Source organism: Xenopus laevis, chromosome 1L (assembly GCF_017654675.1).
Source record: "Xenopus laevis strain J_2021 chromosome 1L, Xenopus_laevis_v10.1, whole genome shotgun sequence".
In the NCBI taxonomy this organism is placed as follows: Eukaryota; Metazoa; Chordata; class Amphibia; order Anura; family Pipidae; genus Xenopus; species Xenopus laevis.
Window position 1 is genome coordinate 104,176,467 of NC_054371.1, and position 25,371 is coordinate 104,201,837.

Here is a 25,371-nt window from a genome sequence, read left to right on the forward strand (position 1 = left end):
AGGAGGACAGCACATGCCAGGCAGAGTGGCATTTGGGGAACGGAATAGGGGGTAGGCGAGGCTGATAAGGTACGTGCCTGACGCCCCTCCAGCTTTGCATCCTAGGCACGTAGCTACTCTGCCTACCCCTAGTTCCGGCCCTGCATTTTGGGTACATCAGGACAAGATTTTGATGTAAAATCCGGAAAACATTATTTAAAATCAGAGAAATGCACCAATTGAAATGCATTGTAAATTGGTGGAACCACAAAAAAATTTTTTTAAAATTTGGGAACACTTAAAAGCAGGGTAGTTAAAATCGAGGTTTCACTGTATTATATAGAATGGTCATTTCTAAGCAATTAAGTTTTTTATAGTTTTTTTTTTAATTCTTTTTCTTCTTTCTGATTTTCAAATAGTGGTCACTGGCCCCATCCTAAAAACAAAAGCTCTGTAAGGCAACTAATGTATTGTTATTGGTACTTTTTCATAACTCATATTTCTATGCAGGTCCTCACCTTCTCATATTCCAGTCACATATTGAAATCAGTGCATGGCTGCTAGGGTAATATGGACCCTAGCAACCAGATTGCTGAAATTGCAAACTGAAAAGCTGTTGAATACAAAGCTAAGTAACTCAAAAAACACAAATAGTAAATTAAAAACAATTGCAAACAGTCTCCGGATATTCCTCTCTACATTGTACTTAAAGTTAATTTAAAGATGAAAACCCCCTTTAAGCTAAATGTCTGCCAACCAATGGCAAAGCAGAAAGCAAAGACAAACAAGAGAGCATTGTTTAAAACAGCGTGTCTTGGTGGGTTTTTTTTTAAGTACAAACTAATTTTTTACATTTTTTTTATGTTACTGGTCCTTTAAGTATCTTTGATGCACTAGTTCAGTGATCCCCAACAGTAGCTCGTGAGCAAGATGTTGCTCTCCATCCTCTTGGGTGTTGCTCTCAGTGTCCTCAAAGCAGGTGCTTGTTTTTGAACTCCAGGCTTGGAGGCAAGTTTTAGTTGCATAAAAACGAAGTAAAGTGCCAAGCAGAGCCACGTGTTGGCTGCCAGTCCACATGGGGGCTACCAAATAGCCAATTACAGCCCTTATTTGGCACCCCAAGAGACTTTTTCATGCTTGTGTTGCTCCCAAACTCTTTTTACATTTGAATGTGGCTCACAGGTAAAAAAAAAGTTTGGGGACCCCTGCTCTAGTTGCTAGTCATCAGATTTTAATGTTTAGAAGCTTCTCCATAGAGAAATTATTTTCTGTGAATGATTCCAGTGCAATATTAAAAAGTTTTAGCCTGCTAAAGTAATATTAGTAGAATGTTATTACTGTTGAATTATGTTAATAATTAGCCAACTAGGCCTATACGGCGAATGCACAGTACATATATATTCATTTATTTAAAAAAATTCACCTGTTGCCAAGTATGGCATTTGGGGCTACATTTCCTTAAACTGACCATACTGACTATACTGTGTTAAAGGAATGGTATGCAAGCTTCAGTACTAGATTTCCCTACAATGGCAATAGTTCTGCTCCAGCAGAATTCTGCAAAGAGATTTTTTATAATAAATTTTGAAATCTGACATGGGGCTATACATATTGTCAGTTTCCCAGCTGCCCTAGTCATGTGACTTGTGCTCTGATAAACTTCAGTCACTCTTTACTGCTGTACTGCAAGTTGGAAAGATATCACCCCCAACCCCCCCCCACCAGCAGCCTAACAACAGAATAATGGAAAGGTACCCAGATAGCAGCTCCTTAACACAAGCTAACAGCTCCCTGGTAGATCTAAGAACAGCACTCAATAGTAAAATCCAGGTCCACTGCAACACATTCAGTTATATTGAGAAGGAGAAACAACAGTCTGACAGAAAGCAGTTCCATAGTGCAGCATTGGCTCTTTCTGAAAGCACATGATCAGGCAAAATGACCTGAGATGGTTGCCTACACACCAATATTAAAAAACTAAAAAAAAATACACTTGCTGGTTTAGGAATTAAATTTTATATTGAGTGAATTATTTGCAGTGTAAGTTAGAAAAAAAACGACATCATAAAAATCATGACAGAATCCCTTTAATAAAAGTTGTTGCAGTATGAGACAGTAATGGTTCCCATCTATTCTACAAAACAACTGTGTTTTTGTTATTCTGTCATTGAACCATAAGTCTTAATGTAATAAAATCCTATTTACCAACTGTTAGCAAGACTGTCATATTTTACAGCCATTGGTAGTTTTGATCTAATTACAGAACTAAAAATATACATCTTATGATTCTTTTGTAGATTAACAAAGACAGAATGTGGCTGCATAGCCTAGTACCATTTCTTTATTTAAATAATTTTTTCGGCTGTTCGAATTTGCGTGTCTCTCACATGCAAAACAATGGAAAGTTTCTGACAAAGGCAGAGCGAGTAGAGGATGTTAAATGTGCTCCATATTTGTCTCTCGCTTTATATCATACTTCATCTTAACTCTTTTCTTGTTTTGACAACTTAAAGAGCAGAATAGCAATTTATACAGTAGAGTTGATTTTCTAGTGTTTACTAGTTTAGTATATTGACACAGGGCTTTAATGTGAGAGCAAGGGCATTAATGGGAAAAGGGCTTTGCTTTTTAGAAGGTATTTGATATTGCTATTTCTCATGTTGAAGGGAATGACACTAAGGGGGTTATTTATTAAAGGTCGAGTTTGTGAGGTTTTTTTTGTAGCTTGAATAAACTAACAATTTTAAACTCAAAAAGTTTACTTATTTATGAAAAAATCCGTTTGAAAAAAACTTTAATGTATGCAATCAGGAAAAAAACTTGAATCTATAGAGCTTAAAGGTTAAAAAACCTTGAATACCTCGAATTTATTAAGTTTTTGAACGAAAACCAGCATCAAACACCCACAATTCTTGAAGGCAAAACACATCTTCAAATGGTTAAAGTAGGGTTGCCACCTCACCCCTTTAAAACCGAACACATATGGAATCTATAGCCTGTAAGGCAATTCATTCAGATGCATGGCTGCACTTAAATCATGCAGGCTATATTCAATATGTGTTCAGTTTTAAAGGGGTGAAGTGGCAACCCTAGGTTAAAGGGACCTCTGCCATTAACTTTTAAATGGATTTGACAGGTTTTAGCTGGAGTATTTTCAAATTCTGACTTTCTGCAGTTTCAGGGCATAATTAAAGTAAAAAAAGTAGTTTCTTTTTAGTGAAACTAACATTGAAAAACTTGTTTTTCAAGAAAACACAACTTGATTTCAACAAATAACCCCCTAAGTGCTCCGTTTTGTTTCTGTAGAAATAACACTTTTGTGTTTTGTGCTATTAGTTTTCAGGTTGGTTTAAAACAGTAATGCACATAGAAGAAGACTATTTTATTGTTTCTGTTCCTGATTTTTGTTGCAGCCTGTAAATATATATAATTTGTTTTACAGTAAAGGAGAAAAGAACAAAGGGCATTGAGAATAGAAGAGAACATTTTTTTTCTAAAGTACTGGGTTTGGGTTCCACATTATTCAGTACCTGAGAATGCACTTTGTTGGTGATAATAATAGGGGAAATATTTTTTTCTCTCTTGACCAAAAGTGATGTATTTTAGGACAATGCCAGTAGGATTCCATGGATGTTATACCAACTCCAAAACTGGGCACTGCTCCAAGTGTTCATTTGTTTCAGCATTGTGCACAAATTGCATCAAACCTTACTAAACAGGAGGCTGCAATTACACAGTAATTCTATAAAAACACTGCACTGTGGGTCAAAAGGTAAAAAATTTAATTTTGGCAAGTATTCAATAAACAATGATCTGTAAGTCTTTAATCAGATTTGACTACCTGCATTCCTCAGTATATTTTTTACTAAAACCGTTCTGGTGTTGGTGGGATGCTGGGAGTTGTGATTTAGCAATTTCTGTCAGGTATTTATTTAAACCATTATAAAATCAATTGCATAACAATTGTTTTTTAAGCTTGTGACCAAAACAATTGACGGTTCCACTTCAGGCTTTGTGCTAGGAGTTCCAAAAGGTAAAAGTCATGCATAAGGATAAGGGTCATGTTCAAAAAAAAAAAAGAGTATGAAGTATGGGATAAAATGTAAAAGAGCGTATTGAAAATGGCAAGAGCACGTTTTACTGAATTATTTTAAGAATCCAGATTTTTACAATCTGTCAGTAAGATAATCAAATCTGATAGACTACAGTGGCTTAAAAAACAGAATATAACATAAAGTTGGCTATTTTTGCTATGTTTTACCTGCAGAAATTCTGTGTGAACTTAAGTCTGTATAACAGATATTCAAATTTTTTGCTGCTACAGTAATTACATGATTATACTTGTTAAAAACGTCAGGATGGGATCTATTGTCCGGAATGCTTGGGACCTGGGATTTTCCAGAAAGGGGATATATCTGTAATTTGGATCTCCATACCCAAATCCTGCTAAATAATCATTCAAACATGAAATAATGCCAATAGGACTGTTTTGAGACCAATATGGATTCATCCAGCATAGTTACCAACAAGTACAAGATACTGTTTTATTATTACAGAAGGTAAGGATCTGTCTGGATAATGGTAGACTGCTAGGCAAGCACTGAAGGTTTCCTTGCCTGTCATTTTCATTATTTCTAAGCTTATGTAATCCTGAGAACCCCCTCCTCCTTATAAGGAACCTAGAAATTGCATGGTGAAATGCCAGGGCATCATAGAAGCACACTAAACCTACTTATTAGTGTGCTATTTAAACCATACAATTATGGTGAGAGCTTTGTCTTTTTTCAAAATCTTGTTTATGTTTTTCCTAATACCAGGGTAATACCAGAGTACAGTAGTTCCATTTTTAATTATTTTCTTCAAAATAAAACATGGGATGGGAACGTTTATATTTTTTAAACCAAATACCTCACTATTTATAGTCTAGTTGTCTATTTGTGCTTTATAAGGTTAAGACTTCAAAAGATGTAATTATACTATACTGGTTTTTGATGTAATTGTATAGAACGTTACCCATCACTGTAATTTAGATATGGTAATTGATATATTTTCTATTTATTATATAAAACACTAAGGCATATATTTCTATTGGTTTTGCACATTGCATCATGGCAGACCCAATGTTTTTATAGTGTCATAATTTTGTGTAAGAAGTTGAGGAACTCCAATGGCTGGAGGCACAGCAACTGCAATATTCTCTCCATGTATAATAACAACTGTGGGCGTTATGTAAACTGAAATGAGGGAGACAATAATCTGGATGGTGAGCGAAGGGTAACTAAAGCAGAACAGAAATTGTGTGCAGAAACACATTGTTAGTGAATATCATTGTCCGCCGATCTGATCAAAGAGGTACCACAGCACACAGTACCAATGCTTCCCTGACTGCTCAGTTGGGGTAACAGCTTGACAGGGAGCAACTGTCCAAAGTGTTGTTAAGTCTGTGGGCATATTGGTCAAGGTGCAGAAGGGGTCAGCAACGGTTGATAATGCCATATCAAAATGTGGCATCTGTCAGAGTCTGAGCTAGGTACCAATCATCAGAGGATGATTCAAAATAGGCCCTGACATTTCAAGTACAGATATGGAATCCATTCTCTGGAAACCTATTATCCAGAAAGCTCCAAATTATACCATAGACTCAATTATAATCAAATAATCCAAATGTTTAAATATTATTTATTTTTTCTCTGTAATAATAAAACAGGACCTTGTACTTGATCCCAGCTAAGATATACTTAATCCTTATTGGAAGCAAAAGCAGCCTATTGAGTAAATTTCATGTTTAAATTATTTTTTTGTAGAACAAAGGTATGGAGATCCAAATTACGGAAGATCCATTATCCAGAAAACCCCAAGTCCTGAGCATTTTGGATAACAGGTTCCATACCTGTAGAAAGAAGCCCTAACAGCCCCCACCAGCCCAGTAAATATTGACTGTCTATGGCATCCTACAGCATCGGCTCTGGCATTTGCCAGAATCCTAAATGTGGCTCAAGATACAAGAGTTAATACAGTCCACACTATACAGCTAGCTACACTAGGGAACCAAGTTGTTTTGGGAAGAAAAATCAGCTCAGTGCTGTAGGTACCCAAACCCTTCTTTCCTACCCCAAGACTTAGCCATGCATTTAGCTGCCTCCTGCTGTTTTCCTAAGTACTACCAATAGTACTAATAAGTACCAAGACAGCTGATAATACCCAGCCCCTCCTAGTAATTTTCATGCCTACTTATCCACATGCTGAACCCTGGCACATGGTAGGCAGCAAACCGGTTGTAGTTGTTTACCTTTATAAATGTATGCTTTTTTTTTTTTTTTTTAAATAGTATGCCTCAAATGATTGTTTTTTTTCAGTTTATATTTTTTCACATTGTGGTAAAAATAAGTTCACTGGCTTTTTAAATTTGTTACAGTTCCATCCCCTACTGATCATGATCCCCCCAGCTTTGCTAACATCTGCCACAAAGCAGCTGTTACAAGTGATAAGTCAATTGCTGGCATATTCCTGATGCTACTGAAAAACATATTAACTAATGTATCAAAATGTAACAGTTAAATATGGTTAGTGACCTAGCTTGCAGAACTTTATAACTTGTATATAACCCAAACCATTGATAATGTAAAGAATGATAAAGGGTAGCAAGTCGCCCAAAACTAAAAAAGGAATAATAATAAAAAAATGCTCTGATTAAAAGTTAATCTAGATGCTGAATTTGTTTCTTGGTTTGAGCAAGGTATTCAGGCAACCTTTATATACTTTGGTTGGAGGGACACCATTTAGACACCACACGCCTTACTACTGCTCTACAACTTACACATTTTGTGATTACTCCTTTAAAAATAAACCTTTGTGCAGCATATCAGTTCAGTAGTACTTACAATGTATATGCATTATTTTTTCAACCAGCTAGCAGTGAATGTGCAATACTATAAGCTATAATACACCTTTGAGGACATTACAGAGGTACTCAAAGTATTTTTCTTACAGAATGGACAGCACTTGTATTAGCCAAACTGTCTGAATCATTCTCATAAAAGTTATATAAAGCAATATTTATAAGGAATATTCATTATCAAGAAAATACCTGTGGACTAATGAATACCCTCTACTTTGAGCATGACAATAAGGGGGCTTATCTTTGCCGGTGCCACCCTCCATTGTGCAAATATGTGCTTCCATCCCCACCTTCCCTTCCTGCCTTATACACCTGGCAGGAGAGCTATAGTGGGACCTATGGCCACTGTGGTTTTACTTTTTCATGTATAAAACCACTATTTTTTAGTGTCAAGATCATCACATCTGGGAGCTGCATTCGTTGAGTTGTGACCCTTTTTTTTTGCGTATTTCTGATAAAACATTGGTTTTAGTTAGGCTAGTCCCAGTAATTGGTGAAAAAGACTAATTCTCTAACTTTTAGTTAAATACAAATTTTTCTGTGGTTGGTGATTTAACATAAGACCATTTGGTACAATAAAATAAAGTCTAAAGTCAAGGGTTCACAAACTATATATACCAGGAAGGAAGTTAAACAAGTCTTGTGATTTCCAAATGTTGATACTAATATTTTGTAATATTAGCACATTATAATGCGTGTAACAATATTTCAATTTGGATTTTAAGCATAAAAGGACCCAAAAAAATGTAGTGAATGTAAATACATTCCAAATAATTTACCTCTACTTTAATCACTTGCTTTGTTCAGGTTTTTATTTTTAACAGCAAGCTACACACTATTATTTTTATTTGTTTTTTTTTTTAAATGTTTAATTGTAGTATTTAGTATAGGTTTACTAAAAACCAGGGGGCCCCACAAACCCAGGCCTGCTTCCCCACTCTCACCATTCCCTCTTCCCAAACTCTTAAAAACTCAAGAACAGAAGGATGGTAGTATGTGGCAGAGCACAAGAGGGGGTTGGGGAGTACGGAGTTGGACACTGGGCACTGGTCTTCGTCCTGGTGGGCCCTGACAACCCAGTCAACCTTGGGGCCAGGTTACATCCCATGAGAAAGGGAAATTTCTCTATAAACCTTTATAAAGTTTTCATGAGATAAACCATGTAATGCGTTACCATTAACTTAAATGTGGCCTGTTAGTTTGAACATTTTAAATTCCAGTAATAAAATAATTGTGAGTATTTTCAGACTCTTTTCATCCTACTATGTACTTTCACATAACCATTTTATTGCCTTTTTAAAAGCTGCTGTGGCAGGAACATAAAAATACATTAAGCATCTAAAAGTGTAGTATACATATTTTTCAAGTTCTAAAAACTGTTTAAGCCATTATACAGCGATTGTATATGAAAGAAAACAGTCCAAAACCTTAACCCATGCTCTTGCTATGTGATTCAATATTTTTTTTGTGGGCTTATAAATACCTTTGCTCTCTCTCCCTTGAACTTAATATTATACTGCTATTGGAACAACCACATTAACTCTTTCTCAAAATTCCTCTGGCACCAGTGCTTCACCTGTTGCTTTTGTGTACTGTATGAAAGAACTTCTTCCTTAATGGTGCTTAATTACAGTGCATTAAATAACAATGTATTGTATATGATGCAAAATACAGTAGGTAATGAACCATGATAATAGCTATGTTCAGAGGTGGGAGTGTATATTGGAACCAAACCAAACCAAACTAAAAGTTTTACTTGATTCTGCAAGCCTTACAGCAATAAAAATTGGAAATGGGAAAAAAAATCTGGAGACAGCACCAGATATTATAGTATAAACATATATCGTTGCATCCTGTATCCATTGATATTTGTATGCAATATGCACAATTCTTGTGTAAAGCTCATGTATTGTGTGGTGAGATATATCATAGTAACAGTAGGAACTAAAGGCAGAAACATCAACCAATATACCTGTATGCAGATAAAAGATTTAATTTTCAAAGATGTTGTATGTGTATGGATGTTACCAGTGTCCATGAATTACCGCTCTTGTATTCACCATTCTGAATGGCATCAGTCTAAGCACAAGAAAGATTCACTCTTGAAACTGTACAGCACTTCCAAAAGATTAGTGGGACAGACGAAGACAGACTCCAGATTGTCCAGGGAGATGATGCAAAGTGTGCATTCAGAAGCTGTCTTCAGCTAGTTTAATAGTTCACTGTTCAGAATTTCCTCTTTCACAGTACAGTCTTTAAAGCAATAGACAGAGATGCTATTAACATTCCTCTCAAAATGTTCCCTTCATGGAAATATATTTGCAAGAGTGGGATTTCTGTAAGGGTAGTTATTCTAAACAAAATACAGTCAGTTAATGTTCTTGCACATACAGTTGTTTGTTTTTGAGGTACTACAAAAAAGGCCTTTACACTTCTTGCCCTTGGCTGAATACCTTTAAATAATGCACTTTTCTGACTAGTTCGGAAAATTGTGCAAAACTCATTTCAAATCTGTGTTTTTTTCTCTCACATTGGCATTTTTTAAAAAAAAGTTAAATAAAAAATTCCACGTATAACAGAAAACCCTATTTCTTTGATTTACAGTAAATCTACTTCCAAGGCATGGTGCCTATTTAATACAATATGATTAAAGATTTATTAAAATATATCTTTTTTATTAGATATGAAGCTTTCAAATTGCCAGCTTTGAAGAGACAAAAAGGACTTTCTGTGATATTCAGACTACACACCAAGGTAAGCTTATTTTAATTCTGGGTTACAGTAATTTTTTTCTTCATATAATTTCTAAACAAATGTATGAGAAAAAATACTGAAGATCTCGTGTCCATCAAGGAAAGAACTACATATAGATATTATTGAATTTCTACATATTATTGAGAACAATTGTGTTATTTGCCTTGAGGCCATTTTTATACTTAAAGGAGACATTTTATATAACCTTCATATTCAGGTATAGTAATCATCCTTTCTCAAAGTATGAAGTTATGCAGCAAAAAAGGTTTTGACACCAATTTACTGTCATGATATTGGAGCTACACAGAGATGTTCTCTCTTCTGTGTCTAGGCTGAAATGAGGGGTGGGAGTGTCTCTTCATACTCTCACAGGAAATGGTCACAGCACTGACTCACAGGCTGAACTCTACAGTAGCAATGAAAGCCCCTCCCACCTTCCCACCTGTGGCTCTGTTCCCAGCCTGCACTTGATACTGATGTAAATTAACAATATATGACTGGACAAAAAAAGCCAAAAACCATATTTAGATTATGCTGAAAATGACCATAAAAGTTTTTACCAAAGTCAGTACTTTATTTTATTTATTGCTGCCAACTACCAGTAAAATTTGCCCAGAAGTTATTTATGTTAAAAATCTTTTATTTTTTAAATTTTTTTAAAAAAGAGGTGTTTTTTTGGTGGCCAGTGATGAAATCAGAGCAATAAAGAAAGAGAGAGCAGGAAGACCAGTAATTAGCAGAGCAGTCACAATGTACACTGACAGAAACAGGGCAGGCCGAGATCTGCACTGGAGAGAAGGACCCAAGTGCGAGTGACATGGACCCAAAATGACATCATCAACAGCCCACCCACATCTATATGCAGGGCCAGATTTACTTACTGGGCGCCCCTAGGCCGGCTCTGTTTGTTGCTCCACCCCCTTCCTTCCGCTTCTCAGTGCATGTGGCTCTCCAGCTGCAAGAAGACAGTGCCGGCTGTACCAGCTGAATTTAGGGTATAGCCCTAACATAGTAACAAAAACCCCATTTGAAGTCTCTCCAAATTGCCTCGGAGGGGGAAAAAATCCTTCCTGACTCCACAATGGCAATTGGACTAGTCCCTGGATCAACTTGTACTATGAACTATCTTCCATAACCCTGTATTCCCTCACGTGCTATAAGGGCATCCAATCCCTTCTTAAAGGAGAAGGAAAGTCAAAAATCAACCTAAGCTCTGTTGCCAAAGAAGAGTATATATGTTTAACCCCAAGCATTCCCTCACTGGTTTTTCCCTTAATCTTTTTACTGCAATAGTTTTTTTAAAAAAGATTAAACATGTATGTAACAGCATACCCTGTCTGATGTCCAGAAATCCTTCCAAATAGGGCACACGCTTGCGCAATCATTACCAGCAGTGCCCTGCGCATGTGCACAAGAGTCTTTTGGCTTCCCTCTGCAGCAATGATGAAGCGGTCACGTGATGCAGCCATTCGTCATTGTGACCTCTCTGCCCCCGCCTCATTCTTTCTCACTCCAATAGCTGATAAAGCTTCCTGTTGCCAGGCTATTCGGGGAAGCTTTGAAGCTCCTGCGCTCGCTCTGGTTTTAATTTACAATTTGTCAGCAAGCGAGCGCAGGAGCTGAGGAGGGGAGTGTTAAATAAGCCAGCCAGTGATCGGGTCTGTCTGACTGAGGTCTGTAGTAATTTTTGAAGTAACACTTACAGCTTGTTAGGTTAGCACAGGTATGTGCAGTTGAATGCGCTTATGAGTACGTCATAGGAGGGGGTCGCGAAGAGGGAGTGCAGGGCGGAAATTATACGCCAACTCTAAAATTTGAAAAGGGTCGAAACTTCTGAACGTTGGTGCACAGAAGCAGCAGCTATCTCAGCGTTTTTACTGTGGCATTTCAGGAGGTGGCCTGAAGGAAAACATATTGACGGTGGTTTTTTTTTTTTGTTTCCTTCTCCTTTAAATGTATCAGCCTGTATTGAGGGAGAGAATTCCACATCTTCACAGCTCTCACTGTAAAAAACTCGGGCGCATCCTCCTTTCTTCTATTTGGAAAGGGTGTCCTTTTGTCAGATGAAAAGTCCTACTGGTAAATAAAGCATTATAGAGATTATTATATGATCCCCTTATATATTATACATAGTTATCATATCACCCCTTAAGCCCCTCTTCTCCAGTGTGAACGACCCTAATTTGACCAGTCTTTCTTTATCGCTAAGATTTTCCATACCTTTTACCAGCTTAGTTACCCTTCTCTGGACCCTCTCTAATTCTGTAATGTCCTGTTTGAGCACTGGAGACCAAAACTGTACAGCATATTCTAGATTGGGCCTTACTAGTGCTCTATACAGTGGAAGAATGACCCCCTCCTCCCCGTGAATCTATGCCCCTTTTAATACAGCTCAAGACCTTATTTGACTGGTATTGCCTAGTTTATTATCTACAAGGACTCCAAGGTCCTTTTCCATTATGGATTAGCCCAGTGCAGTCCCATTAAGGGTATAAGTGGCTTGGATATTTTTACATTCTAGGTTCACATTTATCATTATTGAATCTCATTTGCCACTTAGTGCCCGGATTGCCAGTTTCTCAATATCCTGTTGCAAGGATGCTGCATCCTGTATGGAATTAATTGGGCTGGATAGTTTTGTGTCATATGCAAACATTGATACATTACTTACAATACCCTCCCCTAAGTCTTTAATGAACAAGTTAAATAAATGTGGGCCCAATGCCGAGCCCTGAGAGACCCCACTAAGAACTTTACTCCAAGTATAGAATGTACCATCAACAACCATCCTCTGTACGCGATTCTGTAGTCAGTTTCCTATCCATGTGCAAATGCCTTCATTAAGCCCAACAGACCTTAGTTTAGAAAGCAGTCATTTGTGGGGCACGGTATCAAATGCTTTGGCTAAATCCAAAATCCAAATATGCTGCCCCACGGTCCAGCATATTACTTACCTCATCAAATTTGTCTGATTGCTGCTCATAATGCCATTCATTACGACAACATTTTGAATGTGATCCCTTAACAAGCCTTCAAATAATTTGCCCACCACAGATGTCAAACTTACTGGCCTATAATTGCCAGGAGATCAGAATCCCTTTTTAAATATTGGAATGACCAGGTATGGGATCCATTATGCAGAAAACTGTTATCCAAAAAGCTCTAAATTACAAGAAGGCCATCTCCCATAGGCTCTATTTTAATCAAACAATTCACATTACCTTGTATTTGATCCCAAATAAGATATAATTAATCCTTATTGGAAGCAAAACAGCCATATTGGGTTTATTTCATATTTAAATCAGTTTGGAGATCCAAATCACAGTAAAACTCTATATCCAGAAACCCCCAGGGCCTTCAGGTGCCTATATAACACATTATTTTTTTTAAAAAAAATAAAAAATGTCCTCAGCTGCTGCATGGTGAGGAAAGAAAGAATTTTAACGAAATCCAGTAACTAAGCTGGGGGGGGGGGGGGTCTAGGAGTGCATCATTTGTGCACTTTTATTACATTACCTAAACAGTCACACACATTTTAAAAAACTGACATATTCATCTGCTTAGATAAATATGTCAGTTCAATAAAGACTCAAGAACTTTTTGTGCCATTCAAGAACTTATTAATAAATGTAATACAATTTGAATTGCTTCAAAGCCTCCAGGATTTCCTGGTACACATTTTGTTAACTCGTCCTCATGTAAGGGAACATGCAATAATAGAGTAGAGGCAAGCACGTACTGTATTTCCAAATTGAATTACATCCCTTATATTAATATATTTTTTTGGAAGGTATATTAGGGTCACAATGGGGCAGATTTAGCTAAATGTGCTCTAATTTCACAGTTCGATAAATCTGTCCCAACATGAAGGAGGTCTCTGCTGCACAGAGCTTACTGTTTTACTGTGGTTGTTCATATCTGGTTATTTCATATTGTTTATTATTGGATATCCAGTGTTATAAATATATTTTTTAGTTATCATCTCAGGGTTCTCAACATCAGTATGTGATCATTCAGAATACTATTTCAGTGCCACATAGACTAATCATCTGCCAAATTCTGTCAAATATAACTGATCTGGGGGGCGTGGCTGAACTGCCGATGGAGTAAGACGTGCTCTGGAAGAGCTCCGTGCACCCTTCATTAATCCTGTCTTAACTACTGTGCTGGGGTACGCTGTTTGTGTTGGAAATAGGGGTACACTACCCCCTAACGGAGATGAGCAATAGGCGGCGGCAACAAAAGCAACAAAAGCCAAAATCGACCGCACCTACGAGAATGGAGAAGTATGTACGCAAGGCCGCGGCGGGGCTGGAAACGCCCAATATGGCGCCTGAACCTGAGGAACAAATGCAGGATGGGCAGCCGGAAGACCTCCAGCCGCAACCATCCATGCAAGATATCCTGAAGGCTGTCCAACAATGCCAGCAATCTTGCCAGGCCACTACTATGGCGAGGACGGATGAATTGAAGGCCGAATTATCCTTGATAAAGCATGATTTGCAGCGGATCCGGGAGCGCACTACTGAGGCGGAAGCCAGAATTTCCTCGCTGGAGGATTTGTGCACCCCGCTCCAACAAACTACCAGGGACTTGCAGCAGCAGGTGGAACAATGGCGGGCGAAGGTGGACGACCTCGAGAATAGGGCGCGAAGGAGCAACATTCGCTTGATAGGCCTACCGGAACATGAGGAAGGTGAGCAGCCTGAGGCCTTTGTGGAAACCCTTCTGAAGGGCTGGGCTGGCGCTGAAAATCTCACCGTGGCGTTCTCCATAGAGCGGGCGCACAGGATTCCTGCTAAGCCTCCTATACCTGGGGCGCCTTCGAGGCCTCTGATCGCCCGGATCCACAATTGCAAGGACCGTGACAAGCTACTGATGCTGGCCCGCAAGAAAGGCCGACTGCAGCACAACAACTCCAACATCTCTCTGTACCCTGACTATTCGGCGGAATTGCAAAGACAGCGAGCCAGGTTTCTGGATATCAAGAAACGTCTACGACAAAAAGAGATCTTGTACTCCATGATGTATCCTTCACGACTTCGAGTGCAGACCGCTACGGGCACCAAGTTTTTTGACTCCCCGTCGGATGCGTGTCAATGGCTGGACTCGTTGGGTCGGTAATGTATCACCCCTCCTCCCTGCTGTTTTCATCCTATGCCGAGACTGCTTGAGGGGTAGCCATGAAGAGGGACTGTTACCTGGTTTTATGTATTTTTTTCTTGCGGGACTTTACACTTTTATTGTTGTGGGGACAGTTCCTTGACTTTATTTGGGCGACTGCCCCCCGGTTACCCTGTGGTGGCTACGTTTCATCCGGTTTCTTAACCGTAGTCTGCAAGACCACATATTGTGCCCCTTCAGGAGTGAGAGTGAGGGGGAGGGGGTCATCTTTGTCACTCATCTACAGCTGCCCTGGATTAACCACCATGCAGGGTGTTATGGCACAGGAGACGCCGCTTCAACACACCCCCCATACTTTGGGTTTATACCCTGTGCAAGGGTTCATTTTGCTCAAATCTAAGTTTGGTTTTTGGGAAAAGTAGCCCCATGTGTTCTTCTGTTATTATGGGGCCACGGGGAGGGAAGGGTAGTTGGGTTATATGGTTAGATGATATGAGATATGCTTTTTATTTTATGGTTGACAACAACAATGTGATATTTGATGTGAATAATGTTTGTATGTGCACAAGGGGGAGCAATACCGTGATGTGCCTGAGGTATACTAATTTTGGTAGCATTATGGTATTTCCTGTGTTGATATATTCCAATAACTTGCCAGTGTCCGCAAGCTGCGGCCTACTGGTCAGCTTACGGTCTTCTGCTAGGTACCACTATGGCGGGTAATTTAAAACTGATTACATGGAACGTTAGGGGATTGAATGACCCTATTAAGAGACGCACTGCCTTAAGTCACGCCAAATCTTATAACCCAGATATATTGTTTCTTCAGGAAACGCATCTTACGGGATCATCCGTATTAGCGCTTAGGAAACCTTGGGTGGGGTGGGGCTACCACTCTACATATTCGGTGTATACGGGAGGAGTATCTATTTTGGTACATAAAAGGGTTTTATTCGAGTTGCTGCATCTCAAAACTGATCCGAAAGGCAGGTATGTTTTTTTACATTGCAAATTGCACTCTACAGAATATCTGCTTGCCAATATTTATATACCCCCACCCTTTGTGGAAGGCCTCTTACTTGATTTCACTAAATGGGCTCTTCAGTTTCCCACTTCTCTCATCTTAATGGCGGGAGACTTTAACACTACTCCCAATCCTGCAATGGATAGATGGAAAAAAAGATGGTTCACGGGGGAGTGGTGATAACCAGAGGTTTGACAACTTTCTCCAATCTCTAAATCTTCTGGATCTTTGGAGAACATTTCATTTGCATGCCCAACAGTACTCCTGCTACTCCACTTCCCACCAGAGCCTATCCCGTATTGATTTGATCTTAGCCCCGAGGCAATTGGTGCCATTGACTAAGGCCATAGAATACTTACCGCGAGGCATATCCGATCATGCCCCCTTGGAGATGGTTTGGGCTGGTAAAACTGAGTCCAGCTCCAGACGTTGGCGTCTTAATCCTGTCTGGATAGATATTGTGGGGAAGACTGAGGAGATAGATGCCCTAATAAAGGAATACTCAATTAACAACGCCCCCCAGGAACATAACCCCTATAATTGGGATGCATTCAAGGCCTACTTTAGAGGTGTCTATATATCTGAAATTAATATTATCAAATCCAAAACTAGGCTGACAGAAGCAAGGCTACAACAGGAGGTAACTCTCGCTGAGACTCGTGTGGTTGCTAGCCCTACTCCGCATTCCCACTTAGCTCTACGGAGGGCGCAGGATGCTTACCAAAAATTCCTTGAGGCCAAATCTAATAAGAGACATCTATTTCTCAAATATAATGTATTTGAACAGGGTGCCAGAACGGGTAAAATGTTGGCTCACCTGACAAGGGCAGATTCTACTCCCCCAATTATCCCAGCAATTAGGAATGTTTCAGGGACAGTTATTGAGAACCCTAGGGTAGTGAGCGAGATTTTTGGGTTATTCTATGAACAATTATATCAGTCACGACTACGTTATGACGACCGACAAATAGTAGCGTATTTGGAGCGAGTCCCACTCCCTAGTTTAAAACCGGAACAAATTGATGGACTTGAGGCGGAAATTACCCCTACAGAGATCCAGGAAGCTATTCAGTCTCTTTCTAGTGGTAAATCACCAGGCACTGATGGACTCCCCATAGATATATATATAAAAAGTATGCTGAAACTTTAGCTCCTCACTTGCTTTCCGTCTACACCTCTGCTTTGGCGAGGGGGGCACTCCCGTCCTCGATGCGTGAAGCAACTATTATTGTACTGCCTAAGCCGGGCAAGGACACGTTGGAATGTGGGTCTTATCGGCCCATTTCACTATTGAATTGTGATGTGAAAATTCTTGCAAAGGTGTTGGCTAGCCGGCTGCAACTAGTAATAGAATCTCTCATTGCACCTGACCAAACCGGTTTTATGCCCCATAAGAGCACTGCCATAAATCTTAGACGGCTGTATACCAACTTGACCATTGATCATGATAATAAGGGGGACAGGGCCTTGGCGATGCTGGACATTGCCAAGGCCTTTGACACAGTGGAATGGTCCTTTCTTTGGCAGGTGATGGGCAAGATGGGATTTGGCCCGAACTTCTTAGCCTTCACTCAGTTACTTTATTCCAACCCGGTAGCCTCCGTAGTGGTTAATGGTATAGCTTCGCCCGTTTTTACGCTTTCGCGAGGGACGAGACAGGGGTGCCCCCTATCCCCATTTTTATTTGCAATTGCTATTGAACCACTGGCAGCTATTATTAGAGCAGACCCTGACATAATTGGGTGGCGCGTAGGAATGCTTCAGGAGAAAATTCAGCTATACGCTGATGACTCCTTAGTATACTTGTCAGATTGTACAACTTCGTTGGATAAACTGGTATTTACTCTTCGAGAATTTGGAGACCACTCCGGTTTGCAAGTGAATATGTCTAAATCGACCCTTTGCCTGATAGACGGTCAGGAGGTGGCCGCGGTCCCCAACCGACACTCACTGGAGATAGCCCCAGAGTTTAAATACTTGGGAATTAAAGTATCTAGGCAGATATCTGACTTCGGGTCTTTGAATGCACTTCCTCTGTTGGCCATGGTGGAGGCTAGGTTTAGGCAATGGTCCGGGCTGCCTCTTAGTCCACAGGGACGCATTAGTTTAATCAAAATGACAGTCCTCCCTAAAATTTTGTATGTACTCACGCAGGCACCGATAGTGCTCACCAAGGCCTTTTTTCGAAAACTGGACAAGCTGATGTGCCCTTTCATATGGGGATCTGGTAGGTCTCGGCTCAAACTTGACTCTCTTAAAAAGGCGACCGATAGTGGAGGAGCGGCTTTGCTGGACTTTGAGTTGTATTATTTAGCTGCCCAATTGGCCCATGTTAAACCTTGGGCTCATTTGGATGTGCAGTGCCCCTCCTCCCTATTGTTGTTGGCTGCCCACAATCTAGAGCATCCGATGCTACAAGTGCTTTTGAGACCCTCCCTAGATAGGAGAAAATCCGTTTGCAGCCCCCTTATGCAGTTAGCCCGTAAAGTGTGGGAACGAGCACGAGCTGTCTGCACTCATCAATTAAGACATCCAGATACTCCTATTTGGCATAACCCTCAACTTCGGGAATTTGTATCGATACCGGTGGGGCGGGCATGGGAGAGGAAAGGCATAAAGTTGTTGCACCATCTATTTCATAATAATGCTATTGTTCCGTTTGAACATCTCCAAAGGGACTTTGATATACCTGCTTCCCACTGGTTGCACTATAGGCAGGTTCAACATGCTTATTCTAAAGACCCGTTTAAAATTGGGAAACCCCCTTTTTGCAGGATACTGGAACTGCAAGATAACCAACATCTTATTTCCAGTTTATATAAAGTTTTACGGTCTAGTAAATTTGATAAAACCAATGCTAGCTTATTCAGGGCTTGGCAACTAGACATCCCTTCACTCACTGATGAGGAATGGCTAGATGCCCTGGAGGCACCTGGATTTGTGTCCCCCAACGCTAACCACAAAATGATACAGAGGTATATTCTGCATAGAGCCTATTTCACCCCGGTGAGATTGCACAGAATGCACTCCCAGAACCCCCCCACCTGTACTAGATGTACCTCAGAGATGGGAACGCTCAAACATATGTTTTGGGACTGTAGGAAACTACAGAAGTACTGGGAGGAGGTGTTTGCTACGCTAACGAATGTACTGGGTACCCCTCTAGTCCCCTCCCCTGAACTAGCCATATTGGGTGCCTGTGACGACTCCCAATTCAATAGGGATCAGTTAGTTATTGTACGTCAGAGCCTATTCCATGCACGCAAATGCCTAACTCAACAGTGGAAGAGTGTTGCTCCCCCGACCCATCAGATGTGGATGGTACAAATGCTTAGCTTTATTAATTGTATGTCTTACCTATACACTAAACGGGGATCATCTACCAAATTTGACAAGGTTTGGGGATCGTGGCCGGCCTCTTAGGCACGGCGATTGGATTGCTCTATTGAGTAAACGATGTATGCTTGCATTTAGACAGCTTTGCTTACTGCATTCGGGACTCTTCTCTATATATAGTGTTGTTGGCAGATTATCATATTGTTGTTTTCTAGACAATGTTGAATATATGCACTTTCTCTGTTTTTTTTTTTTTTTTTTTTTTTTTCTTTTGTTTTGTTTCTTTTCTTTCACTGTTTTTTTTTTCTTTTGATTATCATATTGTATAATTTTATTTGACTGGTATGTGACTGTCATGTGTTATGTCATCTACTGCATTGTCCATTACGCCTTTTCTGTTGCATTCTTTGCTACATGTCATGCCTATCATCTTTCAATAAAGGTTATGATGTTAAAAAAATATAACTGATCTGGGCTACCTACACATGTAAAAACCAATATTAATTAATCAACAGTAAACTTGTATTCATCTAATTTATTTAGAATAACGAAGGCATAGTCATCTGGCCTATGTATGGCGTTTCTTTTCCACAATGGTTTTCCAGCCCATATGCCTTTGATTAAGAAACAATTGGTTCACAATGAACTTTTAAAAAGCAGCAAAAGGCAAAGAAGCTCTTGTTTTACTATTTATAAACTGTGAGCAAGAAGAAAAAAATGCTTTGATGAGACTTGGCCCACGTTATTACATTTTACAGTAATAGCGTGTGAATAACTTTGAAGTGGAGAAGATATTGTATTACAAAGATCTGATTTGATTCCTGAAATGTTTCTGTTTAGACTGGGATATTTTACTGTAATTCTTTGTCCACATAATGGAATATAATGTGAAGTGCAGGATCATTTGTATTGTGTAAATCTCTCTGACTTTTTATTATCATTAAACACATAAATGTACATAGAGTTAATAAAGTTTTTTAAACTGTTGCAGTATTTTTATTTTCAGGTCCTAACCCATTGTAAAATCTCAGTCTGTATTAGAATGACTGGTCTGTATGTTTAAATAAGAATGAAACCCTATAAATGACTATAGCTATAAATGCCATATTTTATAAACTGAGCTTCATGCACCAACCTAAAGGTTCAGCATCTCTATAACAGTGATGCTGTAGGCCTTCCAAGTTGTCACAGGAGTTCTTAAATTTCATGGCCACATGCTCAGTATGCTCTGGCAGTGGGCAGCTATAGAGAAGCTACGCTTAGTGTTTAATAATTAAGCAGAAAATGAATTTTTCTGTAAAATAAGCTGATTCTACAGGCCTAATTATAAAATTCTGATACTCATTGAACAGGTGTTGGAGCTGCGATGTAATGAGAATCTAAATTAATTAGTAATCAGGCCTGTATTGTGACATTGATATATACAGTATATATATACAGTATATTGTCAATCAGTCCCTAAGGTAAGATAAGTGACAACAGCATATAGCATGTGTTGTGAATCAGCAGATAAAAGGATTTGGTACTACTGGGGGCATATTCCCCACACATATTCGGGCACACAGGCCCTGATTTGTGGAAAGGCCACCTAGGCTGGGCCTAGGGCGGCAGGATTTTAGGGGGGTGTCATGCTGCCCAACCACACCCACATTGGTTCAAAAACACTGAATATGCTCAGGAGATGCAATCATTTTTTAAATTTCCCATGCGCCAATCCCCATTGCTCCATTCCAGATGATGAAAAATTGCACGAATAAAGGGAAGGGGACAGGGGCGTCGAACGGCAGTGGGCCTAGGGGCGCCAACTATGTAAATCCGGCCCTGGATGCACAGATCTTCACTGCTAAAGAAGGTCTATGGTTGCTTGAGCTGGTACAAAACCTTAAAACATAATGTGTAGCATTTCTACCATACTTGATTGTTACACTTTAGTTCCCCACTAAAGGGATGGTTCATCTTTTTTTTAAAAAAGATTTTCTTTATTGATTTTCAATTAGCATAAGATAGAGGAAAGAAAGAAAGGAAAAGAATAAAAGCAAGCAAGATGAGCTTCTCCATTTACATAAAATTGCATCACCTTTAAGTAACCGATGTCATATATTTGTTTGACCACATACAGGTTGTCATATCCATTTAGGGGATAGCCAGCCATCTGTCCCAGAGTTTCCCAAATTTTTCAGGGCAGCCACGGGCAGTATATGTCAGTTTTTGCCTAGGGAGGGTGTCACCACTAATCTTTTCCAGAAGCCCAGTGTAGGAGCTTCAGGAGCTTTCCAGGTCAAGAGAAGGGCTTTCCTGGCATAGTGGAGTAGCTGCTGTAAGCATAGTCTATCACTGGAGGGCATAGGAAGTCCTTCAAATGGTCCAAGGAGACCTTATGTTAGATAGTCCCAAAAATGTAGACATGAATCTAAGTACTGCGGCCCAGTATTGTTGAATCTTAGGAAAGCCCCAGAAAACATGCAAGTAGGTACCAGCTTCCACATTGCATTTAAAGGGCATGTAAAGGCAAAAATATAAAATCCCATTTTTACTTTCTTTAATGAAAAATAAATCTATCTCCAATATACTTTAATTAAAAGATGTCTACAGTTTTTATCATAAACCTGACTGTATGCAGTGCAATTCGCCCTTCTTTTACTGATGTTGATAGGAATTGTCAGATGGTCCCCAACTGCTGTGCAGGTAAACGATCATACTTTAAAATGGCAGGGGGAGCCCCCCCACCTTACTTCCCAGAACTCGAGCAGCATTGTTGGATTCCCTGTAGAGATTTGTATCCAGAGACGCAGTGCAGTCTCTATATTATGATTATTAATCAGTCTTGCTGTATTGGCTTCTATGGCAGATATTATTTGACTTGTGCTGTTTTGATAATTTATGACGATCCCTAAGCTTAACCTCCCAACTGAAGCCCAGACCACACTGAGCATGTGCGAGTCTTGATATTGCAGAAATGTCTAACAAAGTTACAAGATGACAGCCCCCTGCGCCAACTTTGAAAGCATAAATCATTTGTCTTATTAGGCTGCTGGTGCTGTAAGTTCATGTTTATATTTAGTATACATAATGCAGCATTTCTAACATTATTCTATTTTAGACTTTAGTTGCCCTTTAAGACATACATCTGGATGACCCTGATACATACATGCCAGCCGTGTGGGGTTAAATACACCATGTTTAAGAATATAATGTCAATAAAGTGATCTCTGATACATATATTAGTTTCTGGAATCTGATCAAGTATATCTGCCCATGTTTCTTCATCTAATGATGGGAAATCAAAGGTCCATTTCCTACACCTGATGTATGGGATTAAAGTTCCCTTGGAGCACAATTGCATAGAACCAGCTAAGGGGCTTGTTTAATTCGGGTCTACGGAGGTAGCGTTCAAGGGTAGACTCAGCTATCTGTGAGGACCCTTCCGGAAATTGGGCCTGAAATGCATGTCTTAGTTGTAGGAATCTAAAGAACATCTGGTTATGGAGGCCATATTCCTTCTTGAGCTGAGCAAACTGTTTTGGCTCACCAGCTCCAATTATATCCCCTAAGTATTTCACTTTGGCATTAGCCCAGAAACTAACCTCAGGCAAGGTTCTAAATTATCCTAGTGCATTGTTCCCCCAGAGAGGGGTCCATCTGGACCAGGTGTGAGATTTTTTATGCCCTGACACCACAATCTTCTGAAAAACCTGGATTACTGTTTTCATGGGGGGGGGGGGTCATCGGATACAATGCGGGTAGGCGGGTAGCTGGTTGGCTAGAGCTTCGAAGGAAGAAATGACTGCCGCCTCTACTATTGTAGCCTGGTTACTGGGGTCCGGATGGAGCCACCACTGGCTAGCATAGAAATAGTGTTGGAGGTCAGGACGGGCTAGTCCCGCTTTCTTTAATGGAGCCTGCAACATTTGCATGCTAATCCTAGGCCTTTCCCCTGCCCAAATAAAGTCCCTGATACATGCCGCAGGCTGCTTAAACCACGCTTTCGGGAGTGTAATTGGTGCTTTGTGGAACGCATAAAGGAATATCATTTTAAGGATATTGACCCGGCCTGGGAGGGATAAGGGTAAATTAGCCCAATGCTGTAATTTAGTTTTCAGGGATCTAATTATCGGGGCTAAGTTCAGTTCTACATAATTTTAAGGGTCATTGTGGATTCTGATTCCCAAGTAGGTGAATGAGGAGACCCATTGAAGTTGTGTGTCTTGGTCTCTTTGGACGCCCGAATCTATCGGGAATATAATTGACTTCCCCCAATTGACCCTGAGGCCTGAAAAGCGTTCCGAACTCAGCAATTTCTTGCAACAGTATTGAGAGGGAATTTTTTGTGTTGGCAAGGTACACCAGCATGTCATCCGGAGAAATTTTCTCTCCCAGCCTCTGTTAGTCCCTCAATATTCGGGTTATTTCGAATTCTAATGGCTATTGGCTCTATGGCGAGAGCGGACACCCTTGTATGGTTCACCTTTAAGCTAACTTTAGTCTGTTATAGAATGGCTATTTCTAAGCAACTTTTCAATGGCCTTTCTTATTTTTTAATAGTTTTTGAATTATTTGCCTTCATCTTCAGATCCTCTCCATCTTCCAAATGGGACATTGACCTCATCTAAAAAAACAAATGCTCTGTACGTCTACCAATGTATTGTTATTGCTACTTTTTATTACTCTTTTTCCTATTCAGGTTCTCTCCTATTCATATTCCAGTCTATTCATATCAATACATGATTGCTAGGGTAACAGATTGTTAAAATTGCAAACTGGAGGGATGCTGAATAAAAAGCTAAATAATGCAAAAACCACAAATAAATCAATTGCTTATTTTGTCATATCATGCTTTACATCACTTAAAAAGTTAATGGAAAAGTAAACTTTAAAGGAGAATTCAACCCCTTATTAAAAAAACCCTATCCCCCTACCCTACATAGACCACCCTTCCTCCTCCCCCAGCCTAGCTGCTACCCCAGGTAAATACCCCTAACTTTTTACTTACGCCTCAGTGCAGATTCAAATCTTTGGGTCTTCTTTTGGCGCTTCGGCTATTTCTGTGACTTTTGGCGCATGTGCAGTTGTTCGGGACCTGCAGACTGCTCCAACTGCACATACGCCGATACATCACTTACTTCCCGAACAGAAGAAGATGGTTACCATAAACTCAGATGCCCTGAATTGGCACCATGGTGTAAGTAAAAAGTTAGGGGCATTTACCCGGGGTAGCAGCTAGGCTGGGGTGGAGGAGGGAGGGGGGTCTATGGAGGGTGTGGGTTTTTTTTAATAAGGGGTTGATTTATCCTTTAAAGGAAAACTATACTCCCAAAAGCAACATAGTTTACATCATATTAAGTTTCATATTAAAGAATCTTACCAAACTGGTCTATTTATATTGCCCTTTTTCATCTCTTGCCTTGAGCCACCATTTTGTGATGGTCTGTGTGCTGCCTCAGAGATCACCTGACCAGAAATACTACAACTGTAACTGTAATAAGAATAAGAGTTGAAGCAAAAGACGGAACTCTGTTAATTGGCTCATGTGACCTAACAAGTATGGTTTGTTGGTATGTTTGTGTGCACAGTGAATCGTACGATCCTAAAGTGCGGCCCTTGTTTTTAAAATGCCAATTTTCTATTCATGATTACCCAATGGCACATACAACTAGAGAAGTATATTATAATGAAATATATATTTATAAAAAGTATATTATAATGAATATCTTTTTATAGAGACCTACATTGTTTGGGGGGTATAGTTTTCCTTTAAGCAAAAGTGTGGCATTTGCTTCAGATTTTTGCAGGTATGCAGATGGTAGGCCCAACTTTGACTTGGCCAGTTGTAATTCCCTGCAACTCCCATTATAGCATGTGTTACATGGGGCTCTTTCTTTCAGATGGGCCCTCATTGTTATAGGAGAACTTAACCCCCCCTATAGCTTAAAGCCCACATTCACCCTCTCCACTGACCCCCTGAACATGGCACCCCTGAGCCCTGCTGCACTATGCTGCAAATTTAGTGTGGCTGAATGGGACAATTATTTTTGTTGAATACTATGGGGGGAGGAAGCAGGTGGGGGGGCAGTGGAGAAGGTGAATATGGGCTTTTATCTGTAGGGAGGGGTTAGTTATCCTTTAAACACACTGAATCACAAACATAAAACTGACCTCTTGACTAACATGGGCACCAGACTGCCAGTGGTACTTAAAACAAATAATAAACTCTTTGTTTGCTGGATTTTGCACTCTTACTATTCAGATGGTATAAGCA

The 25,371-nt window shown here is 39.8% G+C and overlaps 1 protein-coding gene across 1 annotated transcript in view; it reads left to right on the forward strand.

The window, feature by feature from the left end:
• csgalnact1.L (chondroitin sulfate N-acetylgalactosaminyltransferase 1 L homeolog) overlaps positions 1–25,371 on the forward strand; it is a 221,106-nt gene that overhangs the window by 41,123 nt on the left and 154,612 nt on the right. Inside the window, exon 2 of the mRNA XM_018254269.2 lies at positions 9,559–9,631. The gene's annotated coding sequence lies outside the window, so the exon portion shown is untranslated. The remainder of the gene's footprint in view (positions 1–9,558; positions 9,632–25,371) is intronic.